General features: G+C 50.8%; 1 protein-coding gene across 3 annotated transcripts in view; it reads left to right on the forward strand.

The window, feature by feature from the left end:
- The first annotated feature begins 6,679 nt into the window (after positions 1–6,679).
- The window catches only part of ST6GAL1 (ST6 beta-galactoside alpha-2,6-sialyltransferase 1), a 64,053-nt gene continuing 54,311 nt past the window's right edge, over positions 6,680–16,421 (forward strand). The window contains exon 1 of one of the 3 annotated variants that reach the window (XM_064165401.1): positions 6,680–6,742. The gene's annotated coding sequence lies outside the window, so the exon portion shown is untranslated. Of the gene's footprint in view, positions 6,743–6,975; positions 7,069–7,728; positions 7,992–16,421 lie in introns of those variants that run through there. The other 2 variants (XM_064165399.1, XM_064165400.1) reach the window with 2 other exon arrangements.

A 16,421-nucleotide genomic window follows, 5' to 3' on the forward strand; every position in this document is an offset into this window, starting at 1 on the left:
ACCAAAGTTTGGGGGGACATCTCAGGCGTGGCAGCTGTATTCCTGAGCCTTCAGTAAGGACAGCTCTTCTGCTGGCAGGAAACCCTTAAAGGATGGCCACTGACCTCTGGTGACCCAGAGGAATGAACATTGCCCATGTAATGGCTTCAGGCACCTGCACTCTTCCTGCTAGCCCCCCAAAAAACAGCGTTCATGAGAAAGAAAAACCAGAGCTCTGCAAGCAGGAGTCTCTTGCCTGTGAGCATGGGCTGGGGGACGCTGATCTTGTGCAGGGCAGTTCCTCTTGCTCATCCTTGACCTCCCAGACTGTTGGCTGCAATCCAAGGAAGACAACCTCCTCTTCCAGAACACTGGATGGGGCCACATCATGCATCACCTCCAGAAAATGTCTGTGAAAAATTACAGTCTTCTTCCATCCCCTTCTGCTCATACCAGCCACACACAGGAAAAACAGATTCCCTCCTGCTGCTGCCTTAGGAGGCGTTTGGCTTGCAGGGTAGGTGAGTCTGGACTTTATTCCAGAACTCCTGCATTGCTGTAGAAGTTTTAAGAGATAATTTAAAGATATTTCAATTGTATTTTTAACTTAACCAGTCTTTTTTTTTTTGTGTGGGGGGAGGGGTAGAGGATTCTGTTTCACTAGCAAGAACCACAAATTCCCCTGCTGCAGTTGTGTAACCTGTCTGAGCCTTTTCTTCAGAAAAGGAGTTTCTTGTTTACTCAGAGAACTGAAGTTTTTGTATTAGGCTTTCTTGGAAAGGTTAACTTCCTCCTCCCCCTGCCTCCTTTTACTGAACCCATAATCAAGGTGATAAGAAGGCAGATGAGAAGTCATTCATGCAATCTGATTTTGCTGAACGTTCAAGTACAAGCATTCCTTTGCACCTAAATAACGTTTACTGCCATTCCATACTTGCCAGGAGCTGAAGACATTAGCACCACAGACAATCGTGTCAAGATGCTCGTTGCAGGAATCGTTCTAGGTGCTAATTGTTCAGACCTGAGGGGTCTGAAGAAAAGGAAGGAAACGCTGCCTGCAGTTGGAGAGTCACTAACTTTTAGCGTGGAACATCACAGCAAAGGGGTTTGAGCAATTGTTCTCATCTGCATGCTTCTGTGCATCCATGATCTGGCTTTGGAGCAACCTCTTCCTGCATCGCTCTGTGAGGGAGCTGGAAGCAAGCAGGGCAGTGTTACCGGTGCGTGTGCATGCTTGTGATGGTTTGGGTGTTCCCTGCCCCCCCGCACTATGGAAATCACCCAGACTAGACTCAGACGGCTCTGGCAATTGAATGAAGCTGATATTTACAGCTTAGCAGAATATACAAGCAGATATTTACAGTACATACAGTGACTGACAGAAATAAACAAGGTAAAAGGTAATACAGAAACACAACAGCCCTCCCAGAAACCTGAGTCCCCAGGAGGGGCTCCCAACCACCCCTGCACCTTCCCCCTGCCCCTCTCGACCTTACCCCAGTCTCAAGGCAGAATGGAGGTTTGGCCAGGGGGTTAGGAAGCAAAGTCAGAGAAACAGCAGAGAAATGGAGGATGAGGTTAGAGAGAGAGATGCAGCTCGGAGCTCCCCAGCAGGAGAAGTGGAGTGCCTTATCTATGTTTTGATTCTTATTCTTATCCATCTCAGCAAGCTTATGAGTGCAGTAGACATCACCACTGTTTTCCTTTCACAGCCTGTAATCTAGTTCTTCTCACCAAAACATTCTAGCCTGCTTCAAACTAGCACAGTGCTCTGCTCCACTCTGCTGCTGTGCCTGCAGGCATGCTGCAAAAGAATAATCATGGCCTAGTGAGGTTATATAGTACAGTATACATGGGGTTGTGCTGCAGCCAGGGCATGGCATGGGGCCCTGGAGGCAAGAAACACATGTGGTCACTCACCCTGACCAAACCATGCCTGAGAAAAGCCCAGCTCCCATGAGCTGCCATGCTGAGGCTTGCTCATGCCTTGCACTTGAGGGGCAGATCTCACACTAAAGCCATCACCCTGCCAGACCCTAGCAAAACTTGGTGTTTGGACAGAGCAAAGAGCGAATGCTGCCTTTAGCACATCTGGGTGTTTAAACTGGCGCCTTTCACTTGTGCTTTGAGCCTTGCACAGAAGCAAACAGGGCTGCTCCCCGTGGCAGGCAGCTGAGAGGATGTGCGTGCCCAGTGGGCCACATCACAGATCAAGATCTTTGGATCCTTTCTCAGGCAAACGGAAGATGAGAGCTCAGAGGCTGCTGTACCAGCCTGAACTCTCTACTTGTGCAGAGAGAAGCTGGAGAAGAAAAAAAGTGGCCCACAGGCTGCTGGGACCCTGCTAAGCCCTTCCCAGGTAGAATCCTGCATCTGAGTGAGATTTTGCTTTCTTCTGTGTGTGGCAACTCGGTGACACAGAACTTTCCATCCAAAAAATGGATCTGCCTTTTTCATCTGGGGCTGTGTGTGGACTTGCATCTGTGATGCTGTCTGCAACTGGATTCTGAGACAATGGAACCTGCCTAATTGTTGCTGTGTGTGTACACTGCACGCCTGCCAGCAGGAATTAGACATCCTCCACTGTGCTGTTGCTGCCTGAGGCCTGCCATTTCTCTACCAGCTAAATGTGTCATATTTTTATTGAATAGCAACGTCCCAACACTAACAACAGATAAATACAACACAGGCATAGTGAATCATGGGCTCTGGTAGGCTTGCTCAGCCCCAGGAGACTGTCTGGAGCTGGCCAAGGGATGAAACACCATGGCCTAACTCTTGTTTTTCTTCACTTTTGCCTGGAAAGTGCACCCACGGGAATTCACAAAACAAGACTCATCCTGCCTGTGCAAGAATCCAGGATCTTGAACAGCCTGGGAGCAGGAGTGCCTCCGGAAGGGCAACGGAGCTGAGTGGCATCGTGCCCTGCTTTGCCCAGTGCCCCTGTCTGAGAAGGGGGCTGGCTGCTGCCACTGCCTGGAGCAGGCTGGAGGGAGGCTGCCTGGGCACTGGGTTTACCAAGAAGGCCTTGGTCAGCACAGTGCACAGCAGGCTGCACATGAGCTGATAACAGCCCCTACAAGCAGAGTAACTGAAACAGTGGTACCAATGTAAGTACAGATGTGTGTGCCACCCAACCCTTTCTCTCTGCTCAGGGCAGGGTAGTCTTCAGGACAGACACCAAAGATAAAGCCTGACTGGAAAGGAACCAGAGCTGGGCAGCAAGAATGATGGAGGACTGGGAAATGTGAGCCGTGAAGGCAGACTGAGCAAACTGGGTTAGGTTAATCCACAGGAAGGAAGACTAGAGAGACTAGTTAAGCCCCTAAGTGTATAAAAGACTGTCAGGGAGTAAAGGCAGTAAATTGGGGGAATTACCATAATGCTTTTGAAAAAAGTACTGAAAGAAATTTTACAATGATATGGTAAATAAGCCCCAGAAAAGATACAGGGTGGGATATCTTCACCACTAGATGGTCAGACAAACCTCTGTCAGGAATGCAGGTCTGGGCAGCAAGGATAAACCATGTGGATTTTTGAGGTCATCTTAATTTCAGTTGGTTTCACTCTGCTGAAGATAGGAGCTTCAGCAGAAAACTTCTGCCTTGCATGGGCTGAAGGTATTGATGCATGTCACAATTGTGGTGTGACTTCTGTGTAACTGCTCTGTGCAGCATCTGTGGTTTCCCTGAAATCCAAGGAAATCCAGGTTAGGCAACCGAGGAGGCAGCAGCTTGTTGTCATAGAGCTATTAAAGCTTTAATCAAAGAGTTAAGGAACTGAAGATGTGACAAAATGTTGTTTTCACATAACAGCCACCTCTACAGGCCTCTCAGTGAAGGAGTCTTTGAGGAAGATTCCTTTTAACAGCCCCCTAAAAGAATCATCTGTTGTTCCTGAACTTCTAATAACAGCAGGCACGGAGCAAAAATATTAATCACTTCATTGAGCAGCTGAGTGCTTGTCTGCAACATTTCCAGCCATGCACAGGTAAGTGTGCCCCATCCCCACTGAGACAGTCATGAAGTGACATGAGTATAGCCATGGGGGCAAAGCTGTCAGCCAGTGAACTACACACCTGCCCTCTTCTTTCCAATAAAGCCACCAGGGTCACTAGAAACTGAACCCAATGGAGAATCAGTAACACTGGGCCATGCAGCAGCAGCTGCTGATGCTGGAGGTGGTACAAGAATCCTTGTACTGGCCTGGGACAGGACAAGAACATGCTAGGACAAATGCCTTCTTTGTGTGGTGTTCCTCTTTTGAGGCTGCCCTTCTTTTCAAAGTGACAAATGTATAGGAGTGACTCTGAGTCTTAGAGCTCGTCCTGAAACTCCTTGTTCTTCTGCAGCATAGGAAAAAACGACTTGGATGAAGATGCTGGCACCAGCTTTGCTCCCCATAAAGAAGCACCACTGGAAGGTAGGAGTCATGAGCCTGAAAAAGCCAGCACAGCTCAGCGCGTCCCTCCAGAATTTGGATGCTCTCCCTCACTCCCTCTGTGGTCTCCTCTGCTGCCTGCCCCAGGCTATGGCAAGGCAAATGGGTGAGGTTCACTCTGCAGAAGCTCCTGGGCTGCAGCAAAGATTGCTTTTGGTTATGTGCAGATTTTGTAAGAGTTTCCATATGCAGGGGAAGGTTTCCCTCCACCATGGGTGGTCCCTCTTCAGGCACCGTCATGGTCTGAAATCTCGATGCAGTAAGAGAGGAGGGATGAACATGGTTAGAAAGGGAGTGAGGAGCGCTTACAGTGGTTTTGGGAGGGAGTGCTGTACCATCCATGCAGGTGAACCTGTGAAGTTAACTCTTCTTTCTGTAAGCAGAGCAGCACAAGGGGATTCTGAGGTGGAGCCGAGGGCCAGTGAATGAGGTATTTCTGCAAGAATAGAGTGGCTGGAGAGAGGCAGAAAGCGAGGCCGTGTGTTACCGACCTGGAGCCCCTGAGGGGGCGGGCGGCGAGCTCTCCTCCAGCTCCTCGCACTGACAGCAGGCACCTATCTCCACGCAGTCTAAGTGCAAAAGGAGTAGGCAGATGCTCAGTAAATGATCTCAACCCAGGCTAAGCCCTTTCTGAGCAATCAGCCATATAAACACACCACAATTAGTGGTAAGTGCGGGCTGGCCAGCTGCCCGTCTCACTTATGACCCTACTCAGAAGAGCCACGGGAACCTACCTGCCTCCAGACTCAGCGTACATCCGAAGGTTCAACCAGCCTTTAAGTGCTGGGAAATGCCCTAAAACATTTTGTCTGTGCAGGAAACCGTCTGCCTGCTGTGAAACCTTTGCTCCAGTGTTGATGCTCCAAGAACAATGCTCTCAACCAAGGGTCCATATGGAAGCCTAGTTAGGACCCAAGCCCTGCACCCTAGCCATGCCCAGGCAAGCAGGCTCTGCCCTCTTGATTCTCCTGGGCAGTGCATCAAATGGCTTGTGGGGAGTATCCTACCCAGCCCCTCTGCAGTGGGCAAGAGGCACTGGGGTGCAGCCACACCACACACAAAAGCTCTGTCTCCCACCTCAGTTATCCCCCAGGTGCCTGGCTCAGACTGGTACCAGTATGGGAGCACCAGGAGAGAGCAGAGCGCTGCAGTGAGAGCCTGCATTCCGCAGTAGCTCTGCAGGTTACTTCTATTCTGGGGGCTTATTTAAAAATACTTTGTGTGTCCTTGCAGATGTTTCATCTCCTCTGACGTCGGAGAGCCCTTGGGAGGACTCCAGTGGGAGCGGAGATGTCCACGTGCAAGGGAATAGCACCTGCTGTGCAGTAATGCACAGGGAGATGCCCAGGTTGAACACAAACATGCAGGACATGACCCCAGACCAGGACCTGACTCCTTTCAAGGTGGAAAAACATGAATACGCCCCAAAACAGTTTGCTCGTTCTTGCCAATGGAGCAGTGGAAGCACTGCAGCTGGGGCTGGCAGGGCAGCAGCTCTGGTTGCCCTGATGTGAGCAGGACCCTTGTTTTGGCTTGCATGGCCAAGGTCTCTTCTGTTCCCGAGTTCAAGTTTTTAGAATGACAATGATCTATTAGCTTGCCTGCAGCCTAGTTAGTGCATCCCTTGGCAAAACATGCTTGTGCACACCGAGCCCTCCTCGTGCTTCTGCGTTCAACAGAGAAACAGAAAAGGCTTTCAGTGCTTAAAGCCTAAACTTAGTCTAAGCCAGAAGGTGGCCGTGTGTCCTGTGCTCTGTGCCACCCTGTGTTCTGTGCCACCCTGTGTTCTGTGCCACTGCTGGCCTCTCAGGCACACCCCCCGATGGAGCTGTGGGCCATGATATGGCACACTGGGGCATGGTTTAGTGGGCATGGCAGTGTTGGGTTGATGATTTGACTTGACATTCTTCGGGGTCTTTTCCAGCCTTAAGGATTCTATGATCCTAAATACCGTGCTAGGGGAAGCTGCCTGCATGGTGCCCGTGAAGTATCCCTGTGTCTGCGTGGTATACTCAGAATCAGGCCGTGGCAGCGGGGCTGGGGCGGGGGGCGCTGCTGGAGCTAGCCTCTCTCTGCGTTTTTGCATCAGGGATGATCGCTTTTGGGGCGTTTCCAGAAGCAGCTCCCCAAAGGCGAGTGGGCAGGGGACTGTGCTGTGCGACCCCACCCAAGGGTGTCTGTAGGGGGACGGGGAAACTTTGTCCTTGGTGAGTACTCCGGGGAGCAGGACCTGCTCTGCTGGAACCCTGTCACTCGCCACGAGTCAGGCTCGTTAGCGGCTTCCCGGACTGAGGACACCTCCGCTGCCGCGGGGTGCGGGCAGGTAGGTGCGAGTGAAGAGGGTGCCCAGAGGAGGAAGGCTCAGGGTCTGCTGCGCCGTTTCTCTCCTTCGCAGCTCTGCCGTGGCGACAAGAGGTGAACGATGATGGTAAGGATGATGCCGTGGCGCTGCTGCCCTGGGGCACCTTTACCCAAGGCGGGGGCTGCTTACCCCATCCCCGCAAGGACAGCCGGGCTAGAAACAGCACCTCCCCCAGCGCGGCAGCCCCGGCCCGGCCCCCACCCCGGCCCCGGCGCAGCGCCGCGCAGGGGAGCGGCGCTTAAATGCCTCGGCCGCGGCGGCAACAAAGGCGGGCGGCGGCGGTAGCGGTGAGTGTAGGACCGGGCGGACCGGGCCGGGGCCGGCGGGGGCGCAGGTGCCACAGGGAGATGGAAGGGGTCGTGCGGTCCCCAGGCCGGGGATCTCGGGGTGGCCGGGCCGGGGGTGCCCCAGGAGCGGCGGAGGGAATGGAGCTAGCGGCGCGGGCGCTGCCTCGCTGACAAGTGCCAGCTCCGCTTCCCAACTTCATTAATTCCTCTGGGTTTTGTCGTCCTCGTAACCCCATAAATACAAACTTTGAAGCGGTTGCTGCCCGTGACCGGGGCTGCCTGGGCTGTTCACCCCCCTGCCTGGCTGGACACCTCCGAGATTGCCCGGCTCCGATTCCCGGGCAGGGAAGCGGCGGGGACCCGGTCCAGGTTCCAGCCGGGCTTCGCCAGCGGAGGAGCCAGTCGGTGCTGGCCGCCGAGCCCGCCTAGTGCCGGTAGCGGCAGAGGACGGGCGGGGGATGAGACAGATAGGGTACTGTATACCTCCAGCCCCTTCCTCTGCTCTGTCTCGGATGTAGCTGATCCTTGCTACACATCGCACGGAGGTGCAGCGAGGGCAAGACTCTGCGGAGCAATTTAGGAGTAGCTAAGTGGGTTGATAACACTTACCGGAGAGGAGAAATAATGTGTAACGTGTGCTCTGTGTTGCCATGCCCTGATGTTTCCTTTCGGGACACATCTCTGTAGCTGTATTTCCACTCCCCCCCTCCCCCACAAAATTTTCGACCGTGGAAGTGGAACCGGTGAGGCAAAGGAATGGAAGCTGCTGGTGGTCGATGCTGTGCCCAGAACTGCCGTCTGCAACTGGATCTAATCACTGACAGTGTCAAAACAGAAAGAGAGGGAGAAGCTGCCATCGTGGGGCAGCTGAATGTAGTAGGAGCTTTTCTTGGCTGTGAAGGAGTGAGAAACCAGAGCTGCCTGTGAGTCTAGCTTGCAGTGTGACTCCCACCTTAGTGGTCTGTGCTTGCCTAAAAGCCTAGTAGCTAACCAGATAGGATTTTATAACCCTTCTTACACAAGTCGTTGTTGAATCATTTTCCTGGACTGGGATAACGTGAGAGCCTGGTGATGTACACCTACACCACCCTCCTGTTCTCAGGGAGGGTCAGTGGAAGGAACCCCCAGCAGTGTGAGGCATCCTTACCTGAAGTGTTTTACTGAGGAGAAAAGGGGACAGCTCTCCATCCTCAGCTTTTACTGCAAAACACAGTTATTTGCCTTGGCTCTGTGCCTTTATCTGCTAGGGTCCAGGAGAAGATAAGATTACAAGCACACACCCTTTGCACTTCATAACTGTGCCCTTTTGCCTGGCTCACAGAGTCAGGGAAGGTTTAGGTGAAACTTTGAGTGACTGAGGAGTTTGTATAGACGTGAGTGATGTTCCCTAGGAGGAAGAATATTCCCAGGAAAAATCTTCCCCGGAAGGCCCCTGGGACAGAGGCCAAGAGTGTCTAATGAGGCAAACTTTTCCTGTTAGCTGAAGGTTTTGCTGTTGAAGGGTGAGGGTAAGGGGCTGGAGTTAGCATGCACGGGGACCTCAAGAGCAGGCAGCATTTCTCCAGGTCTCCTCTGCTCTGGGCATCTGGTGTCCTTGTCTGTGTGTAAGCTGCTGCTTTGGAAGTGATGCAGGTGTTGAGTTGGTTTAGCTAATGAATTGGTTTGCTGCCGCTGGAGGTGATGGTGCTGCAGACAGGCGCTCCCCAGCGCTGAGGTGTGTGTGCTCAGGGAGCCCCAGCACAGGGTCAGGATCGCTGTGCCGTGCTGCAGCTTGGCTCCTGACAAATTCATTTGCTGCCTTCCTTTCCTTCATTTGCTGATTGCTTCCTTTGGCTAGGTGAAAAAACTGTGGAAGCAGCTTGGGTTTGGCCTAAGTTCATACACAGGAGCAGTGACTTAGTGTGGGCTTTGTGAGTGCATACTCAAAGTGTGTGTCTCTGACAAAACCGGTGGCTGGCCAGAAAATGGAGATGGATGCCCTGTGCAGTGAGCTGCCACATTGTCTGCAGTGTTGCAGTGCTCAGCTGTGGGTCTAAGTGTATCTTGCTGATGGATAAATCGTTATCTCTGCCTAATTTCTGCACAAACAAGTATTTGCCAATGAGGCCTTGATAAGCAGGCTGCTTGCTCTGGTGGCTACTGTTGGTTTGCAGTTCAGCTTTAACCAAGTTACAGAGTATTTGCAGCGATGGAGGTGTGTTGTTTACTGAGACCTAATTTTCTAGAGACAAAATAGGCAAGTACTTAAATCTTGATTTGAAGCATTTGCTAGCAGAAACCACCACAGGCACTTGGGGAGTGCATGTCTCTCCCTTCTTCTGTGTTGCTCCAGATAGGAGGAAGCAGAAGATGGTAATGGATGCTGGCTGAAATCTGTGTCTGGTTATCTTCCTTTGTTCTCAGGGGCTGGTGTGGAGAAGTTGCTCAAACCCAAGTTCTTCCACCTCTTGTGTTTCTCTAGATCCACTTGATCTGTTGCATTGCCAGCTTTTGAAAAGGCAGAAGTGATGCAACAGAGGCAAGGTCCTCCTCCCTTTCTACAGGAGAGGCTCGGTGATGTTCACAGCTCTCGGTGAAAATGTTCTTTTCCTGTTTCCAAGTCAGCATTCGTAAAGATCACAAGAGAAGATCTGACAAAGTCGTTTTGATGATCCTTCCCAAAATGCACGGCCCTTTCCAGCAGCTCTCAGATCTTGCTAGGGTGATGTAAATCACAATTCTGCACAGGATTAGCAATCAAAGAGCATTATGAATCAATCTGATACTTTGTCTTAACCATAGCCCTTCTTAGATTGCTGACCTACATATTACAGCTTTCGCTGTCACTGCTTCGCTGAGGTCGGGTTTTGCTGCCGCGTGTAAGGTGCCCCTGCTGCATATCTGTGTGATGGAAAAACCTTTTCACTGGCATTATGCAGAGGCAGACTAAATTTCCTGGTGACTTCAGATGTGCTTGAGGGCTGTGCGACTTCACTGGTAACACGCCTATGAAGTGTGAAATAGAAGAGGTTCGTGTGACTGCTTCTTTAATTACAGTTGTGATGATTAAACCAGATCCTTTCACTGTAAAGTGCTCTTAGATGTTTAGCCAGCAGGAATGATTGTTATCAGATGCTCTAATCATTTGTGTGATTAAAAACCTTGAGAAGAGCTATCTGTTGGAGCTACCTGCTTATAGGTAAAAATCAAGGTTTGTTGCCTTTACAAAACTTGCACAGCAGTTCAGCCTGCTGTCAGACGTGAACCCAAAGCCTCCTCCACAAAATCCCGCCCCGAGGGTCACTGGTGGTGCCAATGTGAATGCACGTCTGGTTTTTCCACCCACAGGCAAGCTTTTCTGCTCACTTCTGCTGCTTTTCTATGAGGACAGACTGAATGAGTTGGGGCTGTTCAGTCTGGAGAAGAGGAGGCTCCCAGGTGACCTTCTTGTGGCCTTCCAGGATCTGAAGTGGGCTACAAAAAAAGCTCAGGAGGGACTTTTTAGGCTCTCAGGAAGTGGCAGGACTGGGGGGAATGGAGTAGAGCTGGAGAAGGGGAAGAGTCAGCCTGGACGTGAGGAGGAAGTTGTTCAGCATTAGCATGATGAGAGGCTGGAATGGGTTGCCCAGGGAGGTGGTTGAGGCCCCACGGCTGGAGGTGTTTGAGGCCAGGCTGGCTGAGGCTGTGTGCAGCCTGCTCTAGGGTAAGGTATCCCTGCCCATGGCAGGGGGGTTGGAACTATCTGCTCCTTGTGGTCCCTTCCAACCCCGCCTGATTCTGTGATTCTATGTTTCTGGAGTAATGAAGTGATCAGTGGTAAAAAGGAGAGTCCAGAACTGTATCTGCAAAGCACTGACTTTAAGGCAGCACTTAAGCCTATTCCTACCTGTTTTCATGACTTCAGCTCTGCAAGATAGATCCCTGGGCAAGCCACGAGAGGTGTGTGTGCTAATGCCTATGTGTTTCCTGATGTGTACCATGTGCTTGGTGTGTTTGCTGATGTGAGGTTTGGTGAAAGTCATTCCAGGTGGAGTGTGTGTATGACGCCCTCACCACTGCCACCCTGCCCCCTCCTTGTGCCACGCCACAGATCTTGGGAATGAAATCTGATCTGGTCCTATGAGCCACTACAAGTTCACCTGTGAAGCTAGTAACAGGGCTGTGGGACAGAGTACCTCTGTGCAATCTAAGATGTCTAGCCTCTATTTTTGGCCTCAGCGGGTCCCAAGGGCTGAGAGCTTGGCTTTGTCAGTTGCGCAGCAGCACTTGGAAGCTGCTTCTGCCTTAGGTTCTTGGCTTGGGACATCTCTGAACTAGCAACTCTGCTAACAAGTTGACAGATGATCTTTAAATATTTGCTCATGTCCTGTTGATCATAAGTCACCACAACCTCTGTTCTCAAACAAAGGTTGCACAGAAAGCTGCAACACATCCTCTTGCTGCTGCTTCTGAGAGTTCCAAAAAAGGGCTGTCTTTAACAGAAGCATTGCACAGAATACCCTTGCTTTTACCAACAGGATGCTGAGGGGCAGAGAGGTCTCTGCTGGTTTAGATTTCTTCCTGGGCCCCAGATGCCTTTGCCTGGGAATGGTGTGTCTGGACAGACAGAAGCAGAGCACTCCTTGGCAGGCTGTACTAATATCTCTGTGTGCTCCCAATGTGTGTTTCCTCTGTGAAGTGGCAGCTACTGAAAATGAACTGGGTGAAGCTGCTTGCTGGCCCATACCCCTGTGTTGCTGGAGCAAGTGGAGAGCCCAAAGGCATCCAGCTGAGGATGTCAGTCTGTTGCATACCAATCTTCCTTCTGCAGCCCCTGTGGTAGTGGCAGACGTGTTTGTCACCCAGCCTGGTGTTGTTCCGGAGGTTCCTGGGCACGAGAGAAGCTGAAAGCAAGCTAGCACTCCCCTCATGGATGTTGCATCCATCCCTGCTTGCCACGGAGGAAGCTGTTTGCATTTTCAGCTGTAAAATTTCTCACAAACGTAGAAGTTGTTGACAGCAGTCATTAATTTTTGATGATATGCATGGTGGCTTGTCCTTTGGTAAGATTGGCTGCTTAGAAAATGAGAGGGGTTCAGATCAGCCTGGCTGTGGTCCCTGCCTGGTCTGGGAGGGGGTTGTGCTGACACTCGGCAGGCTGGAATGACAATAGGAATTGTAGTGGCAATCTTGCAGCAGTATAGCTGCTTTCTGAAATGAGTCTCCTGGGGACTGATGGAGATCCACGGCCTGGTTTCCCCCTGCAGATGATTAATCTCAAGGAGCTTCTTCTCATCTTGAAATAATGTTTAACTCTCAATACTGGAGTAATGAGGGGGTTGTGTTTTCTGAAGTCATTTGTAAGACAGAATTCTCAGGAAACACCAGGAGTGTAGAGCTCCTGGTGCCTTCTGAACAGAGTGGCTTGGGCACAGAGCATCTCAAAGACAGTTAGGTGGTGGCTTGGGCACAGAGCATCTCAAAGACAGTTAGGTGATGGTTTGGGCACAGAGCATCTCAGCATCTCAAAGGCAGTTAGGTGGTGGCTGGGGCAGAGAGCATCTCAAAGACAGTTAGGTGGTAGCTTGGGCAGAGAGCATCTCAAAGGCAGTTAGGTGGTGGCTTGGGCAGAGAGCATCTCAAAGGCAGTTAGGTGGTAGCTTGGGCAGAGAGCATCTCAAAGGCAGTTAGGTGGTGACTTGGGCAGAGAGCATCTCAAAGGCAGTTAGGTGGTGGCTTGGGCAGAGAGCATCTCAAAGACAGTTAGGTGGTGGCTTGGGCAGAGAGCATCTCAAAGGCAGTTAGGTGATGGCTTGGGCAGAGAGCATCTCAAAGACAGGTGATGGCTTGGGCAGAGAGCATCTCAAAGACAGTTAGGTTGTGTTTTAAATAAAGAAAGAGAAATCTTCTCTAATCACTCAGAGGAAACAGTGGAATGCCCTGAGTTACATTGCCTAGCAGGCCTGAGTGTTAACCTTTGTTAACTTGGTTGGGCTGTTGTGGTTATTTGTTTGGTTGGGTTTTGCTGCTTTTGTCTCCTTTCCCCCCGGCCACGGTATAGTTCTGTGTAACTTAAAGATTTTACTTTGGTCCAGGGATGGATAATCACTGAGCTATTCCTTGGTTGTCCCTATAACCCAGCTCTTACACTGACATCTTGTGTGCTTGCAATGGGTCTTAAGGAAACCAAAGACTTGGATGTGCAAGATATAAATGTTGGGCTCAAACTATTGTGCATGTTTGTTTGGTTTGCATTTTATTTAAATATGTATTAATACTCCACTCTGCTCTTCCTAAGTCTGGAAAGATTCAGTGTAAAGAACTGTTGAGGAGCTGGGCACTTTGAGTGAAATCCATGAGTAGGAATGGAAGAGAGATGGAAACATCCTGGTCTGACTCCTTTGTGCTGATTGCTCGACAGTGAGTCTGGCTGAGATATTGTCTATGCTTTATGAGAGCCTGGGAGGTGTTGGATGGATTTTGCTCTCATCCAGATCATTGTATCTCAGAATTTCAGGTTCATCCACAGCTGTTCTCATGGTCTTGACATTCACTTTTCACAACTGTTTGTGTCCATAAGTGGAGGTTTTCTGGGAAGATCACAAACAGGTGACCATTTGTGCCCTAACTAGTTTCTTTCAGAGCTTGATAGAATATATCTTATGGCATCTGTAACTCTGCTCAGGAAGCTGTCGTGGACCTGTCAGAATGAAACATAATGTCGAGAGGAACCTCTTCCCCGGTAGGCAACAGCTTTGAGTTACCTCCAAATGCTGCAGGGGCAGATTTTAGTGGAACAGAGATAAGATTCAGGCTGAGGGGACAGAAGCAGAGCTGAAGGAAATGATCCCAAGGGTTTGGTTTAGTTGGAGACAGGAAGATTTCTGTATCGATGGAATACAGAGGTAGACAGAAGCAAGTGTTGCTTGTGCCTGCAATGGGAAAGCATATTTGGAGCAGTGTGAGATTTCTCCTGGAAAAGAAGGAAAAGGATCACAGTCTCACAGTATCACCAAGGTTGGAAGAGACCTCACAGATCATCAAGTCCAACCCTTTACCACAGAGCTCAAGGCCAGACCATGGCACCAAGTGCCACGTCCAGTCCTGCCTTGAACAGCTCCAGGGACGGCGACTCCACCACCTCCCCGGGCAGCCCATTCCAGTGTCCAATGACTCTCTCAGGGAAGAACTTTCTCCTCACCTCCAGCCTAAATCTCCCCTGGCACAGCCTGAGGCTGTGTCCTCTCGTTCTGGTGCTGACCACCTGAGAGAAGAGAGCAACCTCCTCCTGGCCACAACCACCCCTCAGGTAGTTGTAGACAGCAATAAGGTCTGCCCTGAGCCTCCTCTTCTCCAGGCTAACCAATCCCAGCTCCCTCAGCCTCTCCTCATAGGGCTGTGCTCAAGGCCTCTCCCCAGCCTCGTCGCCCTTCTCTGGACACGCTCAAGCATCTCAATGTCCCTCCTAAACTGGGGGGCCCAGAACTGAACACAGCACTCAAGGTGAGGTCTAACCAGTGCAGAGTACAGGGGCAGAATGACCTCCCTGCTCCTGCTGGCCACACCATTCCTGATGCAGGCCAGGATGCCACTGGCTCTCTTGGCCACCTGGGCACACTGCTGGCTCATGTTCAGGCAGGTATCAATCAGCACCCCCAGATCCCTCTCTGTCTGGCTGCTCTCAGCCACTCCGACCCGAGCCTGTATCTCTCCATGGGGTTGTTGTGGCCAAAGTGCAGCACCCTGCACTTGGAGCTATTGAACTCCATCCCCTTGGACTCTGCCCATCTGTCCAGGCGGTCAAGGTCCTGCTGCAGAGCCCTTCTGCCCTCCAGCCCAGCCACATCTGCCCCCAGCTTGGTGTCATCTGCAAACTTGCTGATGACTGACTCCATGCCCTCATCCAGATCACCTATGAAGATGTTAAAGAGGATGGGGCCCAGCACTGATCCCTGAGGGACACCACTAGTGACAGCTGCCAGCTGGATGTGGCACCATTCACCACCACTCTCTGGGCTCAGCCCTCCAGCCAGTTCCTAACCCAGCACAGAGTGTTGCCATCCAAGCCGCGGGCTGACAGCTTAGCCAGCAGTTTGCTGTGGGGGACAGTGTCAAAGGCCTTGCTGAAGTCCAGGGATGAGTTGTGTGCTAGGCTTTCTGCTCATGGTACAAAGTAGGGACTGAGGAGTCATTGGCATTTTTAGGCTCTTGAAATGTATTTAATATGTATTTAAAGAACAGCCATCTTGAATCTGTCAAAATGAGCAGCTCAGCTATGGGGCGAGGAGATTGAAGAGGTGATGAAGACTTGGCATTGAGCAGTAGCCCCATGTCTTGTGTGCATGGACTGCTGCTGTGCTGTCTATGCCAAGCTGGTGGCAAGGCTGCCTGCTTTTAACAGAGGGGCTGGAAAGTGAAGGGAGATGGGAAAAAATCTTCTTTCTTTAGATTTATCTGCTGCTTTTCAGAGCAGTCACTACTTGACATTTTCTATTTTATTCTTTTACAACAGCGTGGGTGTGGAGAGAGAATATTTTAGGTGTCCTGTGGATGCAGCTCAACAATTTCAAATATGGTTAGAAGTGTGCTTTTGAAAATCAAGGGGAACTCCTTCAAGTCTGCACTTGAGCTAAAAATCAATTTTCTAGAATCAACCAGGTTGGAAGAGACCTCCAAGCTCAGCCAGTCCAACCTAGCACCCAGCCCTGTTCAGTCAACCAGACCATGGCACTAAGTGCCCCAGCCAGGCTTGGCTTCAACTCTTCCAGGGATGGCAACTCCAGCAGCTCCCTGGGCAGCCCATTCCAATGCCAATCACTCTCTCTGCCAGGAACTTCCTCCTAACATCCAGCCTAGACCTCCCCTGCCACAACTTGAGACTGTGTCCCCTTCTTCTCTTGTTGCTTGCCTGGCAGAAGAGCTCAACCCCACCTGGCTACAACCTCCCTTCAGCAATGAGGTCTGCCCTGAGCCTCCTCTTCTGCAGGCTGAATACCCCCAGCTCCCTCCGCCTCATGTAGCTTTCCTCTGCCTTTGCTCTCGATCTGAAGCTTCCACAATTACCTTGTAAATCGCTTTGCAAAGCACCCATCTCTTTCAGATGTACCACACCAATGCATTTCAATCAGCTACATGCTCTAAGGTTGAGAAGTTTCACTCGTTATTGTGGGAGTGCAGTTGGATAAATATTTTATTAGCTACTCATGGATTGTTTAATTAGCTGGAGAAGTGCTCTCATACTTGCAGTCTAAGGAGAAAAGTCAGAAAGGTTAATTAAGGATTAGTTGTGCAATTTGATGTCAGAAATCGTGTTAAGTTTCAGCATGGACAATCTTAATTAATTTAGTTTAGTTCATGCTGGAAGGGAAAGGAAATGAAGGAAATGTAAGTGCACC

The sequence above is a fragment of the Pogoniulus pusillus genome, chromosome 26 (genome assembly GCF_015220805.1).
Source record: "Pogoniulus pusillus isolate bPogPus1 chromosome 26, bPogPus1.pri, whole genome shotgun sequence".
NCBI classification, from domain to species: Eukaryota; Metazoa; Chordata; class Aves; order Piciformes; family Lybiidae; genus Pogoniulus; species Pogoniulus pusillus.